Source organism: Hyperolius riggenbachi, chromosome 1, assembly GCF_040937935.1.
Source record: "Hyperolius riggenbachi isolate aHypRig1 chromosome 1, aHypRig1.pri, whole genome shotgun sequence".
In the NCBI taxonomy this organism is placed as follows: domain Eukaryota; kingdom Metazoa; phylum Chordata; class Amphibia; order Anura; family Hyperoliidae; genus Hyperolius; species Hyperolius riggenbachi.
In genome coordinates, this window is record NC_090646.1 from 417,452,778 (window position 1) to 417,470,538 (window position 17,761).

At 43.7% G+C, this 17,761-nt stretch overlaps 1 protein-coding gene across 1 annotated transcript in view; it reads right to left on the minus strand.

Moving 5' to 3' along the window:
• Positions 1–17,761, minus strand: part of ALDH1A1 (aldehyde dehydrogenase 1 family member A1) — a 150,790-nt gene that overhangs the window by 70,694 nt on the left and 62,335 nt on the right. The window lies entirely within an intron of this gene.

Consider the following 17,761-nt stretch of genomic DNA (forward strand, 5'->3'; position numbering starts at 1 on the left):
TTAATAAACAGTGACTAATAGGTAATGTCATACAAAGGAAACATTTTATTACATACATCATAGGTCATCCTATATAATAATAGGCAACTGTCCCTGCGTACAGCAGGGACATTTGTCTCTGTGTAGCCTTACAGAGACAGGAGGACGGGCATGGGCGGGCGTGTGGGAGGGCGGGCGTGCATGTGCGGCGGGTGCGCACACGGTGGAAGCACGCTCAACCGGAGTGCATGGCGGGAGCGCGTGCGACTGGTGCGCGCATGTGCACTAACAGGTGGCGGCGGGTAATCACAGACCTAGAGCCTGTTTTTAAACAGGCTTAGGTCTGCTAGTAGTTATTTATAATTTCACAGTACAGTATTGCAATATGTAGTACTTGTCAATGAAATGCCAAACTTAAAGTGAACCTGAACCAAGTAATTTAAAATAAACACATGATGTACCTGGCCTGCAAATTAATATTACATACTTACCTTGCCGTCAGTTACTCTCAGAAGCTCACCATTTTCTTTTTTCCAGTTCTGACAAGAACTGAATTATATCAGTTGCTGTCAGTTATATATCAGTTGCTGTCAATTATATATCAGTTGCTGTCAGTTATAAATGAAAGGGCAACTGATGAGCAAGGCAATGTCCATGTTTCCCTCTGGCTCAAGTGGGCAATATTACAGTTTAAGTGTGCTGACCAAGAAGCTGTTATGGGGTAATGGCCATTTTCAAAATGGAGTACAGAGAATTCCATTGATCAAAGTGGACAAACAGGACAGATGAGAGGAGATAGAGATTGAGGAGTAGACTACACGGGAGGTAAGTATGACTAGTGTATGTTTAGTTTGACTTTTACTGTTCAGTTCAAGTGGAACTTTACTGCTAACAACATAATTAATAAAATTGCTTATTTTTTACAGTGTTATTTTATAAATTATTTAGCCAGTGTTTGCTCACTATGAAAGCCTATTCTCACCCTCATTTACATTCTTACATTTATGTCATTTGGCGGCATCTTTACTCCTGGCAGGTGCATCAATGTGGAATGTTTGTTTAGGACCTGTACACACTGCTGCGCTTTTAAAATCGCATGCGCTTTTAAAATCGCAAGCCTTCATGAGAATAGGAAAATCGCATCGCACCACTGTGTACAGGTCTTCACGATTTTCATTATTTTTCAAAAGACCTTGCGATTAAAAATCGCATGCGATTTGAAAAGCGCAGCGCAAGCGCAGCAGTGTGTACAGGCCCTAATTCTGTGTTTCGAAGTCACCAGAAATAACTCCTGATTTCCCAGAATGCTCTGGGAGGAGAATTCAACATAGCTAAGCAGCTTAGGCCAAACATCACTAGGAGGGTGGTGCTACATACCAATTTACAGCAATATATAGATTTAGGGACTGTTTCTGATGCTGAAACCAGACCACCTCAAAGTAGATATTTTGAATAAATTTGTACATTGTACTATATGTCACTCGAGTTCTTCTATAAAATGCAGGATGTCCGGTGGATGAAACTCAGGTGTTGAAGTCCAGGGAAAAGGAGGGCGGGGGGGGGGGGGGGGAGGGAAGAATCAGAACACCAAGAGTGCCAATACAGTGTAGTATATGTAGGCAATGAGATACAGGATGATAAACAATACTACTTTCAAAAATGGGTTGCAAGTGGGCAACCACAATATCAAGCACTGTGGAGAATTCTATCTCCACGCAGATAAGATGTCTTCGAAAGAAGCCAGCTGAATATCATGTCACATCGGGTATCCCTAGTAATGAAGGGGGGGGGGGGGGTACTGTTTCAGGTGGAAGGAGGTGCCCAAAAAAATCATGCAAATAACAGAAAATATATAATAAACCAGTTAACTTTAGAACAGAGGTTTAAGGCTGCGCTGCGTAATATGTTGGCGCTTTATAAATACAATAAATAAATAAAATAAATAAATAAATAAATAAGGCCCCATTCACACTTGCGGTTCGAGTCCGCAAGTGTCCGGGGGTCCGGGGGCCGCAAAGAGACCGTAGACAAGTTGCCACCAGTTGCGGATCCGGAATGTATCAGTTCCGGCTACAATAAAGTAGCCGGAACTAGATACATTGCAGTGCCAGAAAGGCACCGCAAGCATGGGGGATACCGCCGTGTAGTCCTGGCCCCCCAAGTGGCATAGGACCGGTGCTGAAAGCATCCGGTCCTATTGCCAGTGTGATGAGAAACATCCGTTTCTCATTACACAGCATGGTCGCATGTTCGGGTCAGGATCCGGTCCGGGTGCGTGGGCTGGATGATCCGGACTGGAAATAGCGCATGTTGGAAAAGTGTCCGGAGTCCGGATCCGAACCGGCTCCATTCTGTACGGAACGGACGCATGTGTACGTCCGCATAGACTTTGCATTGCTATGCGGAACGTACGTTCCGTTTGTACAGTATACGGTCCGGATCCGATCAGGCGAATCCGGACAGCGAACGCTAATGTGAACCAGGCCTAAAAGAAATGTAGTTTATTGGACACTAGTAAAATATGACATGCGATGCAAGACCTGTCAGCTGCCTCATGTCAACAGTAAAGTAAATAGTAAAGTCAGTAAAGTGCACACGTGGACTCGGAGGCACTCCTAGTTTCTGCATGCACTTAGTAAGGAGGTGCCATTTTTTTCACCGTTAAACAATGCCAGTTGCCTGGCAAATCTGCTGATCCTCTACCTTTAACCACTTGCCGACCACGCACTCATAACGCGCGTCGGCAAAGTGGCAGCTGCAGGACCAGCGACGCAGTATTGCGTCGCCAGCTGCAGGCTGATTAATCAGGAAGCAGCCGCTCGTGCGAGCGGCTGCTTCCTGTCAATTCACGGCGGGGGGCTCCGTGAATAGCCTGCGGGCCGCCGATGGCGGCTCGCAGGCTAAATGTAAACACAAGCGGAAATAATCCGCTTTGTTTACATTTGTACGGCGCTGCTGCGCAGCAGCGCCGTAAGGCAGATCGGCGATCCCCGGCCAATCAGCGGCCGGGGATCGCCGCCATGTGACAGGGGACGTCCCGTCACTGGCTGCACAGGACGGATAGCGTCCTGTGCAGCCCGGATCTCCAGGGGGGGCCAGGTAGGAGAGGGAGGGGGAGGATTTCGCCGCGGAGGGGGGCTTTGAGGTGCCCCCCCCCCGCAACACCCGGCAGGCAGGAGCGATCAGACCCCCCCAGCACATCATCCCCCTAGTGGGGAAAAAAGGGGGGCGATCTGGTCGCTCTGCCTGCACGCTGATCTGTGCTGGGGGCTGCAGAGCCCACCCAGCACAGATCAGCTACAACAGCGCTGGTCCTTAAGGGGGGGTAAAGGGTGGGTCCTCAAGTGGTTAATGCTCATAAGGGGGCCATACATCAGGCGAGTTGGCGGACGAATGACCATCCGACTCGATGTTCATGCATGAGCACCGGGGGAGGGGGGCACATTTACATGAGGGGGGACAGCGCTGGGGGTGGGAAAGCGGTATTGCGATGTGATTCTGAAGTGATTTTGCCATCATGATGAGATCTGTAGATCACTTGATTATTTACATTTGCTTCCCCTTACATAGCAGTCACTACATACGTATCAGCTGCAATTCTAGTTTGCTGGTCTTATAGTTTTCCCATTCCCCTCTGTGGTCCCTGTCCCTGAACTCATCACTGACCATGACTTTACTAACCACTGATGGTCACCTGGCTTATTGTTAGTAAGATTTTGTGGGGTTGGAATCCACCAGGCCCTTAGACTCTCTCTAGTCCCTAGGCAACTGCTTTGAATTGCCTTGTGGATCATCCGTTTCTGTGTCCAACAGCAGAGCTCACATATCTGTTATCTAAAGGTAGCTATACACCATTCAACCAAGTCACACAGTTTTCCAGGATTGTATAGAAAAATTACATGTTTTTTTTTTCTTTTCGGTCATTTGATCTATCTGTGAAAATTTCTGGCCAATTTCTAATTTATTTTTCAAACAATACAATCAATTGAGAAAATTGATTGAATGTATTTATTAAACAGTGAAATACATAATTATATAACACATCTAAAGGGCATCTGAGGTCCTAGGCTAAGAGGCTGCCTCTTGTTTTTATCATGCCAGCACGCTTGTCTGACAGCCTGCCAGCAGTCTCCATTGCTATAAATGTAGAAGCATCTGTTCCTTTCATTTTGTGTGTGTTCTTCCATGATAACATCAATCCACTGAGTTCATTATTAGGATAAGAACACTGTAGTAATATTAGTTAAGTTATTTTTTTTTTCTTTTTTAAATATCCTCAGTTCTTCAATACATTTTTCAAGAAATTGTCAACATTCCTTTAAGATTTTGGTCTGCGCTACTGACATGTTTGCATCATGTAGTTCTGCAGATTTGACAGCTGCACAATCATGTTTTGAATCTCCCAGTTAGCCACATCCCAAACCACCAACAGTTAGGACTGTTGACCAAAGGCAGGTTGTATCAATTCATTCACTATAGTTGCTGCTGATGCCAAATTCTGACTTTACTATTAGGGATGAGCGAAATTGCCTCTGGCAATCTCATAAGAATTTCCTCAAACTTCAGCTGGTTCCGCAAATTTTCAGCAAACCAATTTTGCGAACTTACATTGAAGTCATAGCAAAGACCTGATACATGTCACCTAGCTACAATCACCTAGCTTTACTGGTATAGTAGGTCTAATAGTGAGAACAAGTAAAAAAAAAATTGAAAAGACCTTACAGTTTTTGAGAAAATCGAATTTAACCTGTTGCTGGATTCATTACAGTATATCTAAACCCTTGAGACTTCATCTTAGCCTCCAGGGCATTGCTGGTGCGATTGCCTATCGTGCACACTCCCATGTGCGTTCACATCACTGCCCATTACAACACTGATCGGTGGATGGGAACAGGCGTTCCCATTCACTGATCAAAGTACCTGCAATCAATGATCACTGAAATCAGTGAGATAAATCAGAATCTAACTATATAAGGGGAGGTGGATTTGTACCGAGAATTGGTTTTGGATTATACAGGTTCTGGAAGGAGGGGGGGGGGGGGGGGGGGGGGGTTGGATGGTAAGCGTAAGGGGGGAAAATGTCCAAAATATCGATGGTCATTGACAAAGTGAAAATAAATACATAAACACAATACTTCCAGTGTACTGTTCACAGTACATAGAAACAAAGTAGGTTGACATCTAGTGACTTAATAGTAAAAATACACACACACAATATATTAACGTGAACAAAAATAATGAAATCCCCCAGTAATTAACTCTTTAGTTACCAAATAACCCATAGTTACCAAAATAAAAAACTTTAAAAAAATGTATAAATAGATATCTTAGGGGCTCAATTTTTTTTTTAATATGTATGTCATGAGAGAATATTACAGTTATTTTTGCAAATAGGGGCTTGTAATTAGTGATTTAGTTTAAACAAAAGCAAAATTAAAAACAAACCTTTATTTCCAAATAAGATATTGTCGCCATATATTGTACTAGGGACATAATTTAAATGTTGTAATAACCGGGACAAAATGGGCAAATAAAATGTGTGAATTTTATCCACAGTAGCATGCTTTATTTTAAAACTATAATGTCTGAAAACTGAAAAATAATGATTTTTTTAAATATTTTTTTACTTATTATTCCCATTAAAATGATAAAATAATTCTTAGCAAAAAATATGACCCAAAGAAAGCCTAAAGGCTCATTCACACTAGAGACACTTTTTCATTTTTTTAAGCCCTGGCTAGAGACACTTTTTCATTTTTTTTAAGCGCTGTCTAAAATAATTCTTAGCAAAAAATATGACCCAAAGAAAGCCTAAAGGCTCGTTCACACTAGAGACACTTTTTCATTTTTTTTAAGCGCTGGCGATTTTTCTAAATCGCCTTGAAAGGGCTTACACCATGATTTCCTATGCGGTAGTTCAGATTGGGGCGTTCTATTTGCTTTCCGATCTGAAACGCGGTGCATGGACCATTTTGGGGGCGATTTTGCGACAATGTGAGGTATAGAAAAAGTGCAAAATGCTCACAAAATTGCTTTGAGCATTCTTAAATAGAACCTGTACTGAGTAAAATTATTTAAAATAAACATATGAGGTAACTTCAAATGAACATTACATAGTTACCTTGCCATCAGTTCCTCTCAGAAGCTTACCATTTTCTTCTGACAATAATCTCTTCCAGTTCTGACAATATTTTGTCAGAACTGAAATATATCAGTTGCTGTCAGTTATATACCAGCTGCTGTCAGTTATAGCTGAGAGGACAACTGATGTGCCATGTTTCTCTATGGCTCAAGTGGTTGATATTACAGTTTAACTGTGTGCTGACCAGGAAGCTGTTATGGGGTAATGGCCATTTTCAAAATGGAGGACAGAGAATTCCATTGATTACAGTGGACAAACAGAACACAGGAGAGGAGAAAGAGATTGAGGAGTAGACTACACAGCAGGTAAGTATGACTTGAGTATGGTTATTTTGACTTTTAATTTTCAGTACAGGTTTTCTTTAAGAATAAATCCATTGTATTTATTCTTTTACGGGTCAAAGAGTTCACTTCCTGACTTGCGTGAGGGCGTGAATTAATAAAACACTTTGAAAAAGCGCTTAGAAAAGCTAGGAATCACAAAAAAATTGCGTCAAAAAAAGCCCAACGCAAAAGCTAACGCGATCGGAACGTAATGTGAACAAGGCCTTACTGCTGGTGAATAAAACAAGTTATAGGTAATTTATGTGTGATAAGTAGTGATAAAGTTATTGCTGAATGAATAGAAGGATTGCTGAAAGGTGAAAATTGCTCTGGTCCATAAAGAGAACAAAACCTGGAGTGGTCAAGTGGTTACAATTAAGATAGGGAGAAAGGTTTTTTAAATGATAGATAATGTATCCTACCTATCGGTATTGCAGCTTTACAAAAGCAGTGAATTTGATGCTGGAGTTTCCTGTTGGTCATTACACTGTACAAGAACATTCTGCACTTTACTGTGTATTTAGATTGCATCGAGCTGCTGATATTTTTTGTGTTTACATTGACATGTTGTGCTCTATTGCATCAGACAATATATTTCCATTGCTAACTTGATTGCAATTATATGACAATTGTAAGTTCACATAGTGTGTTAGTATTCATGGAATCTATTGGTATAACACACAGTTCATGCAGTGCGGTACTGCATAATGCTCGTGTTAACAGTTGCAGAGAAGCATACATTGCATGTACTATATGCTTCCCAGTATATGTTATGCTGCATGTATATTGCACAATGTGACTTTTCCCTTCCATTGTTATCCTGCTTTTACAGGCTACACACTGTCATGTTTCAAAATGAACTTGGCCTAACTGTCCCTAAGAAGGGCTCACAATCTAACCCTCTACCTGTAACGATCGGTAACAGCAAGAACAGATATTCTGATTATTGGTGATCTGCAGTATCACCAATAATAAAGAAGTTATACCTCATTATGTGGTGATCTGCAGAATCACCAATAATGCAAGTATAGCAAGACACAGGACACCCAAGTGTAAGATAAGTGTTTGGTGCAACAGTAAATATAGATAGAGATACCCACTATCCCAGAGGAGCTGGTAGAAGGAGGTATCTCTAAAGAACACTGTAATCAGTACTCCAGCAGGCTGGAGACACAGATGAGTTAGTGATAGGTTCACTCGAGGAGCGGGTGATGCACAGTAAGACAATGTATACTGATCACTCATGGAGCGAGTGATTCAGACTGTACTGCAGAAGGTTATCACCTGAGGGGCAGGAGATCCAGACAGTACCGTAGTAGCTAGTCACCTGAGGAGCAGGTGATTAAGACTGTATTGCAGCTATCTACCTGAGGAGCAGGTGATTAGGACTGTACTGCAGCTATTTACCTGAGGAGCAGGTCATTCAGACTGTACTGCAGCTATCAACCTGAGGAGCGGGTGATTCGGACTATACTGCAGCTATCTACCTGAGGAGCAGGTAATTACTAAACTGAGAATCCCTCACCAGGACTAAGCTCACTGGTGAGGGCAGAAGAGTCAGACAAGCAAGTTCGGCAACACACGGGCAGATACAGTACAAAGGCAGAAGACTGAATCAGAGTGAGGTATAAGCTAAGTCGGCAACTAGATCAGATAGGCAAAGGCACAGAATCAAAAGACAGAAGAGTAGTCAAGGCTAGCAGAGGGTTATAACAAATAATACAATTCAATTAGTACTTTAAGCTATCAACAGAATCTGGCTAAGTGTGGATCCCCAGCTCCTGCTGGTTCTAGCACACTTTCGGATCTGACAAAGGGTCTGAGTGCTAACACGTAGTATATGCAACAGCAGACGAGGAACAACTGACAGGCATGTCCTATATATACTGGGAGCGCTCCTTAACGCCGCCCCAGTCACTCAGCCAATCAGGATCAGTGTTGGAGTCAGCTGATCAATAGTAATTAAAACGGCCCGGACTTGTGCAGAAGCAGGATCAGCCATATACCGCTGTATCCTGCGCCCAAGTCTACCGGCGCCGATTTCAAATGTACTCCCAGGCAAAGTTCCATCATGTAACAGCGCGGTGGAGGCCGCTGGCTGAGACACGGGGACAGCCGCCATGCCGCTCAGTGCTGCGGCGGCCTCCCCCACATTCACCATAGTCTCAGGCACAACTCCATCATCTACCCGCGCGGCGGAAGCCGCCGGCTGAGACGCGGAGATAGCCGCCATGCCGCTCCCTGTTGCGGCGGCATCTCCGCTATACTTTACACTACCATAGTCAGTCATTGTCCTAGGTTATATAAGAAGAGAGAACCGAGAGCCCAATATAGTGTAGTATGTCAAGGCAATTGGGTAATATTACTGAGAAGGTGTAAAAATGTATACTCACAAACCAGGGTTACCTCCAGGCAACCACTGTATAAGCAGGTGAGGAGATTGACCTGTCCTCACTCAGGATTAAGAAGTCGCTCTCTGTAGACGTGAAGAAAAAGGGGTATCCCCCTCCACCAAGGGTGCATATATAATATTTTATAGATAGAACAGAGGTGCCAAAAGGATAAAAAACAATACTTAAAATATTAAAAATTGCTTAGGAGGCAGTGGTGGACTTACCTCCTTCAAGCAGACACAACAAGCTTTGTATTCAACAAAATATGTATTATTTGTACACTCCAGGGGTTTAGTCACAACGCGTTTCGCAGGTCTATACCCGCTTCATCAGGCAGTAAAAAGAAGGAGCACACAACAGCAATATGTCAGAATTACACCTGGCGCCTTTGTGAAGGCGCCAGGTGTAATTCTGACATCTTGCTGTTGTGTGCTCCTTCTTTTTACTGCCTGATGAAGCCGGTATAGACCTGCGAAACGTGTTGTGACTAAACCCCTGGAGTGTACCAATTAAGCATGTTCTATCTGTTCTATCTATAAAATATTGTCCTAGGTTGTGATTGAAGGCCAGTTTTTATTGCTTGTTTTTTGCGGTTTAGGGGGACCAATCCCTTGTTTATAAGATGTGGGAATGATAGGGAGCGGGGATAACTCAAAGGACAGTCACACAAAAACATGGCGAATGTACAAATTCTGCACAATGCATACACTGTATATGAAACATAACAATCCCCCCACCTTAAAAAATTGAATTCTACATAATGAACCTATAAATTGCTATTTTGGAGCTTGACTATGACATTAAAGCCAGTCAAAATGTGGACATAAATAATGTTAGCATAAACTTCAGGCCAAGGAAGCATGACCTGAGATTGTGGCGGTGGTAGACGGTGTCACCTCAGCTCACTAGCAGACGTCTGGCATGCATGAAAAGAGGACGCCATGAAAAAAGACCCGGCTGGATAACGAAATGGCGCCGGTGACTAACAAAATTTGATAGCGATAAACATAGTTGTCAAACTTGGTTGACGATAAATACCGTTGTAAAAACAGAAGGGAGATAATAATGAAAATATATTAACATTAAAAATCATTATGTAATTTAACAATACAGCTTAACCCAACCCTACTCTCACACAGAACCCTCCCCTGGTGGTGCCTAAAACTAACCACTCCCCTGGTGGTGCCTAACCCTAACCCCCCCTTGGTAGTGCCTAACCCTAACCAATCCCTCTGCAGAAACACCCTTTTACACATAAAAACAATAATATCGTTGATAATGTAAAATCTGTACATACATACAAAATAAGATTTAAAAAAACGATAACATTGCAAGCTAAAACGATAACATACTTCAAAAACTTTAATGTTCTAATGTCGTTAATATTTATCGTGGTGCCCTTTTTTCTTCTTTTTTTGCCGTATTTACGATAATTGCATTAGATTCTATGGCGGCGTCCTTTTTTGTCCACCCTCAGCCGGCACCCTTTTTTACTGCTACCGACGTCTGGCTTCATAGAAGCAGCAGGAGATTGCATTGCTCTAGTATGCATCATAAACTGAATGACATTATTTATGAATGCTGCCCATAAAGGTATATAGAAATAGCAGAAACATTAGTCCAAGGAAAGAGGACCTGAGGTGGAGTGTGTGTAAATCTTTTGCAGTAGCAGTCTGGCCTCATAAAAGCTATAACAAGGGAGACCACATTGGTAGCTGGCAGCATGACCTGAATGACTTGATCACCAATGCCAACCAGAAATGCATGTACAAGTAGCAGAAACAGTAGGCCAAGGCAGGAGGACCTGAGATGAAATAAACAGCTCTGACTTATTTGTGACAGTAACATAAATAAAGATTGTTTTTTTAGGTTTGGCAATATTAATTACTTGGGGTACTGCATAATCGAAATACCCTCAAGTTTGACAGTGAACGTAACTAAATACAGTGCACTTAGATTATCAATCATTATTCTGAGGAGTGAATTGCAGTTCGGAATGCGTCATTATGCTGATCAGATTAGCAGAGGGTGGGCGCAGAATGAATCTCTCCAAGAATATTGCAGTCTGCAGCACAGATAGTTTGCAGTGCACAGTCTGGACTCACAGCCGATTACCTTAAAAGTGATTTATTTGGCATCAGCTGCTCAAAAAGCTCTGCAGCTGTATTCTTCACCACAAAATGTAAACAACTTGTCTCTAAAAATCAGTAAAGCATGAGCTGCAATTGCTAAACAGTGCTTAGAATGAATGTACTTTGATATGTTTTATTTGCTTATCACTGCAAATAAGCCATATGATTATGAGGCTTGTGGAACTTGCTGCCAAAGACCTGATTTCTTCAGCTTGTGTCACATGATCTGCACAGTTGGTATGATTCTTGCACTATAATACCCTGCAGGCAGACTGTCATGTTGAAATCAAGTTGAAAACAGTCTATGCAATAAAGCCGCATAATTAAACTGTTGAAATAGGTTTAAGAAAATCACAAGCCTCTAAATGGTTGATTATGAGTCACTGCATTGTAGAAGCTTTCTCCATTTGAAGTAATCATAATAATTGTACAAGATGGGCATATTTTGAGGCATAATACCACTTAACTTAAGAGTATTCACTGAAGTCAACAAAATGTTTACAAGTTCTGTTTATTCACTAAAAGAATGCAGGTAGTGACGCAGATGTCCACATACAGGTTACAAGCACTTTCAAAAACACAATCCGCATCCTACACAGTCCATTATAGGAGGCTACATCACTCCTGTTCAAGTATTTAGTGTGGTGGGCAGCTTGAAAACATTGTGATGATGTAACCAATGATGCATCAAACTATACCTGAAAGTTGTTAAACTATAAGTGCCAAATAAAAGAATGAAATATACTATTTAACCACTTAAGTACCAGCGGTCTCTGCCCCCCTAAGGACCAGAGAACGCTGGCACCAGAAACGGCGGAATCCCGCGGATAACAACAAATCGCTGCAAATACCCGCCGCAATCGCCGTCACCGCCGCACGTCGGAAACCTTGGCCACCCACTCTGCTGTCTCTATGACAGCACAGTTCCTGTGAGCCGATCAGGAGCCAATGGGAGCGGCTTACGTTGATAGACAGGGTCAAGAGCCAATGAAATCGGCTCCTGACCTGCTGACAGGACTCTGCCGTTATAGAGACGGCAGAGCGAGTGAGCTACACGCGGGGCAACACCAGCGAGATCGTCGGGAGCGGCGAAAGCCCCGAGAACGCGTGGCGTTGGTTGATTGAAATCTACGCTCTGCCAGCCAGGTAGCCACCATAACAGTGCGTAGATTTCAATCATTGCAGTACAAAAGTAGTTAATATCAAATACAGTCATTTCAGACTAATAGATTGTATCCATAAGAGCATACATAAGTAGTTCAAATTCTCTTCAAGATCGCTTTCACACAGGAGGATGGTCTTCACACTTTTCAGGCAACTCTGAGTACATATTGTGCCCCAGCTGCTTCAATTAGGCACCGAGTGCTGCCGATAGCTGGAATATCAGTAATGTCATACCAACAATATTTCACTATAGACTCACCCAACGCATACTCTCTCTTCTGGTGCCTAACACTAACACTCCCCTTTCTGATACCTAAAGCTAACCCCCTTCCAAGTGCCTAACACTATTTTCCCCTCACACTAACTCCTGGTGCCCAAACAAGCAGTTATATAGAAAACGTTCGGCTTTTAATAGAGACTTATCACTGATCATCTCCAAATAGATGATCGGCTACTCAAAGTAATACTGATAGCTGACTGGCTCCTAATTGCCAATTGCCCAAACACTCAACTGGGGGCTGGTTGCTGGCATTTTGTATTGGGGTCTATAAGGCACCTGCCGCAATCTTTTATTTCAGCCTCCCTGCCGTCAGCCATAAGCACCTTTTGGCTGCAGTTTTGTGCAGCTGAATGACAGCATTTGTAACCCCAGAAGTGTCCGTGTTTGACACGCAGTGGTCTTTTCCAGCAGCAAAAAAGCACTGATGTGTTGTCGCATCTGAGCTTGGCTGTGCTCAGATGTGATTACATAGGGTTCTACCACCAGTGCTGAGCACTAGCAAGCACCAGGCGCGTTGCTCGGTGGTCTGATCCGGGGGAACCGCCCTCAAACTTGTTGCCATGGTGCCCCGGATACATCCTGTTCAGGTGCCCCAGTGGGCCCCTTGCTTTTTAAAAATGATGCCGGTGCCAGTTGCCATGGCACCAGCGCTGCTCTATAATGGGGCCTCCCTCCCCTCACAGTGTGCTGGCTCCTGGTCCACACTCCTGCCTCTCATGTTCAGACCTCAGATTGCGGAGAATGGGGAAAGCAAAGCAGGATGCACACTACCCGTACAAGTCACTTCCTGCATGGGACGTGTATCGGGTAATGTGCGTCTTGCTCTGCCTTCCCCAGTAGCCAGATCTGAGGTCTGTAGCACTGCAAACAGTCCTCCTGCCCAGCAAAGCCCCCAGCTCTGCAAAGCAAAGCCCCTGGGCCCCAGACCAGCAAAGCCCCTGGGCCCCAGCCCAGCAAAACCCCCAGCCCAGCAAAACCCCCGGGCTGGGCCCCAGACCAGCAAATCCCCCAGGCCCAGCTAATCAAAGCCCTAGCCCAGCAAAGCCCCTAGCCCAGCAAAGCAAAGTGTTATGATCGCTTCTGCAGCAGGTACTGCTGGCAGTAGTAGTGCTGCAGCTCAGGCAGTTCTGATCTCTTTCCATGCAAGCTGCATAGCTTTGTCTGCCTTTTCCTGCTGTCAGCTTGTGACTAATTATCATTCACCTGTGTGGGAATCTGCATGTCTGCTCCCATTGGATGACCTCAGTATAAAGATCTGCTTCCTGCAGGGCTCCTTGGGCTATCATAGTTTCAGTTTAAGCCTGTCTTGCTGTTGCTTCAGCCCCAGATCGTGTTTCTTGTTCTAAAGATACTTTGCTGGTCTTGCATCATATATTGGTTCATTGCCAATATATATGCATACCAGCACGTTTATTATTTTCCTTGTATTCGTGTTACGTTGATACATCAGTGTCGCTGATGTATACGCACACGAACTGTTCATATCCTGTGTTCAGTTAGTCAGCTTTCCAGCACGTTTTGGTAGTTTGCGCGTATCGTGATCACCCGTGCTGAGTTCGTTATCCTGCTCCTGGTTCTGTTTGTGGATTGCATTCATCTCTGCGAAGAGATAACGAATCCTTCTGAATCCTGTTCTGTTACCGTTTGTGGATTGCGTTCATCTCTGCGAAGAGATAGCGAATCTTTTTGAGTCCTGTTCCCTGTATTGCTCCAGTCCTAGTCAGTGTTCCTGCGTATGTCATATATCGGTTTATTGCTGATATATACATATGTTAGTCAGACGTTACAAATAGTTTCATTGATAGCTGTAATTGTAATACGCTAGGAAAACTTACTTATTGTATTTTTGTCTGTGTTACGTTCATCTATCTTGATCCTGCTATTTCCTGACTATCCTGTCCTGTCTTGTGAGGCACGCCATCGCTGCAAACGCATTGGCTGCCTCATTCCAGTCTGTCTTGTTGTGAACACTTGCTGTCACTAAGTAGAAGCTAGTTAAGCAAGCGTTCATTCTGTCTACCTGTCCTGATCTCCTCAGTTCTGGTTTATGCGCTCAGCGCTACTTTGCGCTGAGACGTTATCACAAAAGTATTGTTTGTGGCCGTTCGGATCTGCACCGGCTCTGTGCGCCACAATCTCCTAATGGAGTCAGTCCTCTCCTCCACTAAACTGGGGATATCCTGATTCCTTGTGCTGGTGTGTGTACCTCCTTCACGTCAGCTTATGTGTTGCATGCTGACTGTGGAGAACACACAACCAAGTGTGACATTATGATAGCCCCATTACCAATCCCCATTGTGGGGGGGGGGGGGGATTTCCAGAAATTCTGACACTGTTTGTCAGGGGTCCTGCTCCTTTAAAACATTTGAAAAGCTTGGCCCTGAAGATACAGACACATTTATAACAGAATTGGTTAAGGTTTTGGCCAATCCTGACTTTCGGGCTTCTGCAATTTCTACCTGGTCTGATTGGATCGTTTGTGCTCTTTTTAAGGGCAAGCTTTTTGATTGGGCAATCGATGTTTTAGATCACACTCAGTTTAGACAAAGTCCTTTGCAATTTATAGCTTTTGTAATTCACAATTGGTTGCGCATAGATCCATTGCCTTTTCCTCTTAATGAGCTTTTGGCAGCAGGTCAATCAGCTGCTCCTTCAATTGCTTGCAAAAATAATCAGCAAGCAGAGAGTAGTTCTGATAATTTCCCTTCAGCTTTGAATAAATCGTCAAAGGCAGCAGGGTCTAAAGCCAAACGTAAACGTTCTAAGAAACGTGTACGATCAGCAGAGTTGTTATCTTTAGCGACTGCGCATCAGACCTGTAATGAGATTCAGCCATTAACAGATAATGAAATGCAATTGTCTTTCGGGGGAGTTAAATGGACTTATGAAACTACTAATGAACTTTCATCACTGGCCAAGGAAAATAAAGATTTGTGTTTAAAAGAATTATCTGAGTATGATTATGAAGAGATATTACAGAGTATTGAACAGATCAATTTATTCGTGCAGCAAGGGAAATTTGCATACACTACAGTTCAACACTTGCTACAAGTATTGGAGATCCTTAGGAATAAGAAATCTGCCAATTGCCTGCTAAATAACCCTATACATGTTCCTGCCACAATCTGTGATCAGCCTGAATGTTCAGATGTTAAGTATGCATGGGATCCTCCATTTGAGAAAGGAGAGATGGAAGCCCTGGTCTGTGAATGGAAGCGTGATTCAAGTTCATTTTGTCAATTCTACAGTGCAAAAAGGGAATTAGTATTGAATGCGTGCATTAAGTCTGCCTATAACCTAATAAAAACTGGTGTGTGTGGGTATGACTTTGTGGCTCTGTTGATCGATGTGTGGGAAATGATTTTGGATGATTTTTATGTGATTCAGTCAGTTGATAACAGGGAAAGTACCCTGTCAGTTGGAGACTGTCCCACTTCTCCAGTTCCTGAGTCCCTGCCTTGTCCAGTGAATGTTCCTGTAATTCCACCCTGTACCATGGATAACTCAGTGTTACTTCCCAGTAAAACAGAAGCTACTGATATTTCCTTAACCTTGCCCTGCACAAATTTATCAGCAGAGGTTCCAGAGGTCCTGCTGACTTCTGAGTCCAGCCTAGCCAGTACTCATGAGTCTTTGTTCAGTGAAACAGACATCAGAAAATCTTTGCCTGCCTCTGCAAACACTTCTGTAGAATTTACCTGTGTTAATAAAGTTCAACTCCTGTCTGATCCAGCAGATGCCAATAGATGCACTACATTAGTTTCTGAGTCCCAGCAATCCTGTCTAGAAACCTCAGAACCCCAGCATCTGAATTTCCCAATTTTACAATTGAATAGTGATTCAGATGTGCAAACATTGTGTCTTGATCTTCCTGTTTCTACACCTCGCTCTAGTTTCGTGAATAGCTCAGAGCATTTGCTATGTGAACCCGAAATCACAGAATTATTACCTTGTTCAGAAAATGTTCCAGTAAATTTGCCCTGTACCATGAATTGTGCAGTAGATCTCTCCAATGAAGCTCAGGTCACAGAATCATTGTGCTGTCCAGCAGGTGCTTCCATGGTTTTGCCCTGCAATATGGACTATTCAGTGATCCTGTCCAGTGAAGCTGTGGTCGCAGAGTCGCATGCTTCACCCTGTACTTTGGATACTTCAGACCCTCTAGCAGAGGAGTCTGAGGCACTGCTTACTTCAGTTGGTGTTGCAGTAATATTCACTTGTTTAGCAGCTGTTTTGGAATTACAGTCTGCTTTAGTAAAACTTGATGAATATCTGCCCAATGAAGCAGAAGCCATTGAAACATTGTCTTTGTCAGCAAGCGTTTTTGATACCTTGCCCTATACACAGTCTGATTTAGCTAATGATGTTGAGTCCCTCTCTGATATTACTGTAGCCAGGGAACTTCAGCCCTGTCCTCTGAATGTTTCAGAAGTCTTGCCCTGTAACATGGATGATTCTGATTCTCTGGAAAGGGTAATAAAAATCTCAGAATTTCAGTCCGGTTTGATGAGTGTTCCTGAAACCCAGCCCTGTATCCTGAAAAATTCTGGTTCTCTGGCCGGTGTGGCAGAAGTTCCAGAGTCCCCTTCCTGTCTAGTGAATCCCTCAGTTTTGCCTAGTCCAGTGGGGGTTTCTGCAATACTGACTTGTTCTGCAGCCCCTCATGAGCTCCAATCCAGTGTATTAGATGAGTCTCTGTCCAGTCCAGAGGAAATTGTGGAGTCCCTATCTAGTTCAGTGCGTACATCAGAAGAGTTGTCCTGTCTTATTAGTGCCCCTGAATCTGATTTGTTAATAACCTTGGTGGAATCAGCGACATCTAAGTCTGATCCTGCATTCTTTTGTGAGAGTCCAGTAGTTGCGAAGTCTAGTCATGATGGATTTTTTTTGGCCAGTCCTGGTTTTGGTCCTATCTTGGCTGACCCTGAGGCTCACAGTTCCTTGACATGCCCAGAGGTTTCTCTTGTGCCAGTGTGCCCAGATGTGCTTTGTGTGCCAGAATGCCCAAGTGTGTCTAAGGTGTTAGCGTGCTCAGATGCTTCCTTAGGAGAGACATGTTCTGATGTTGCCAGTCTGCCTGCATGCCCAGAGATGGTTCTGGTCCTTGAAAGCCCTGATCTTGATATTTGTCCTTGTAACCCTGTCTCGGGAATCAGGGCCGGTCCTGGACGTTCTGCTGCCTGAGGCAAAGATTGTGAAGGCGCCCCCCCCCCCCCCCCCCCCCGGCCGAACACCCCCCCTTCCTTTAAACAAGATTAAAGAAGACAGCTTCAGCAGCGGTTACCATCACACTGGATCTGCTGGTGTGTGTCTCTGCCTGACTGCCTCCATGCTCTGCTTGTTCTCCC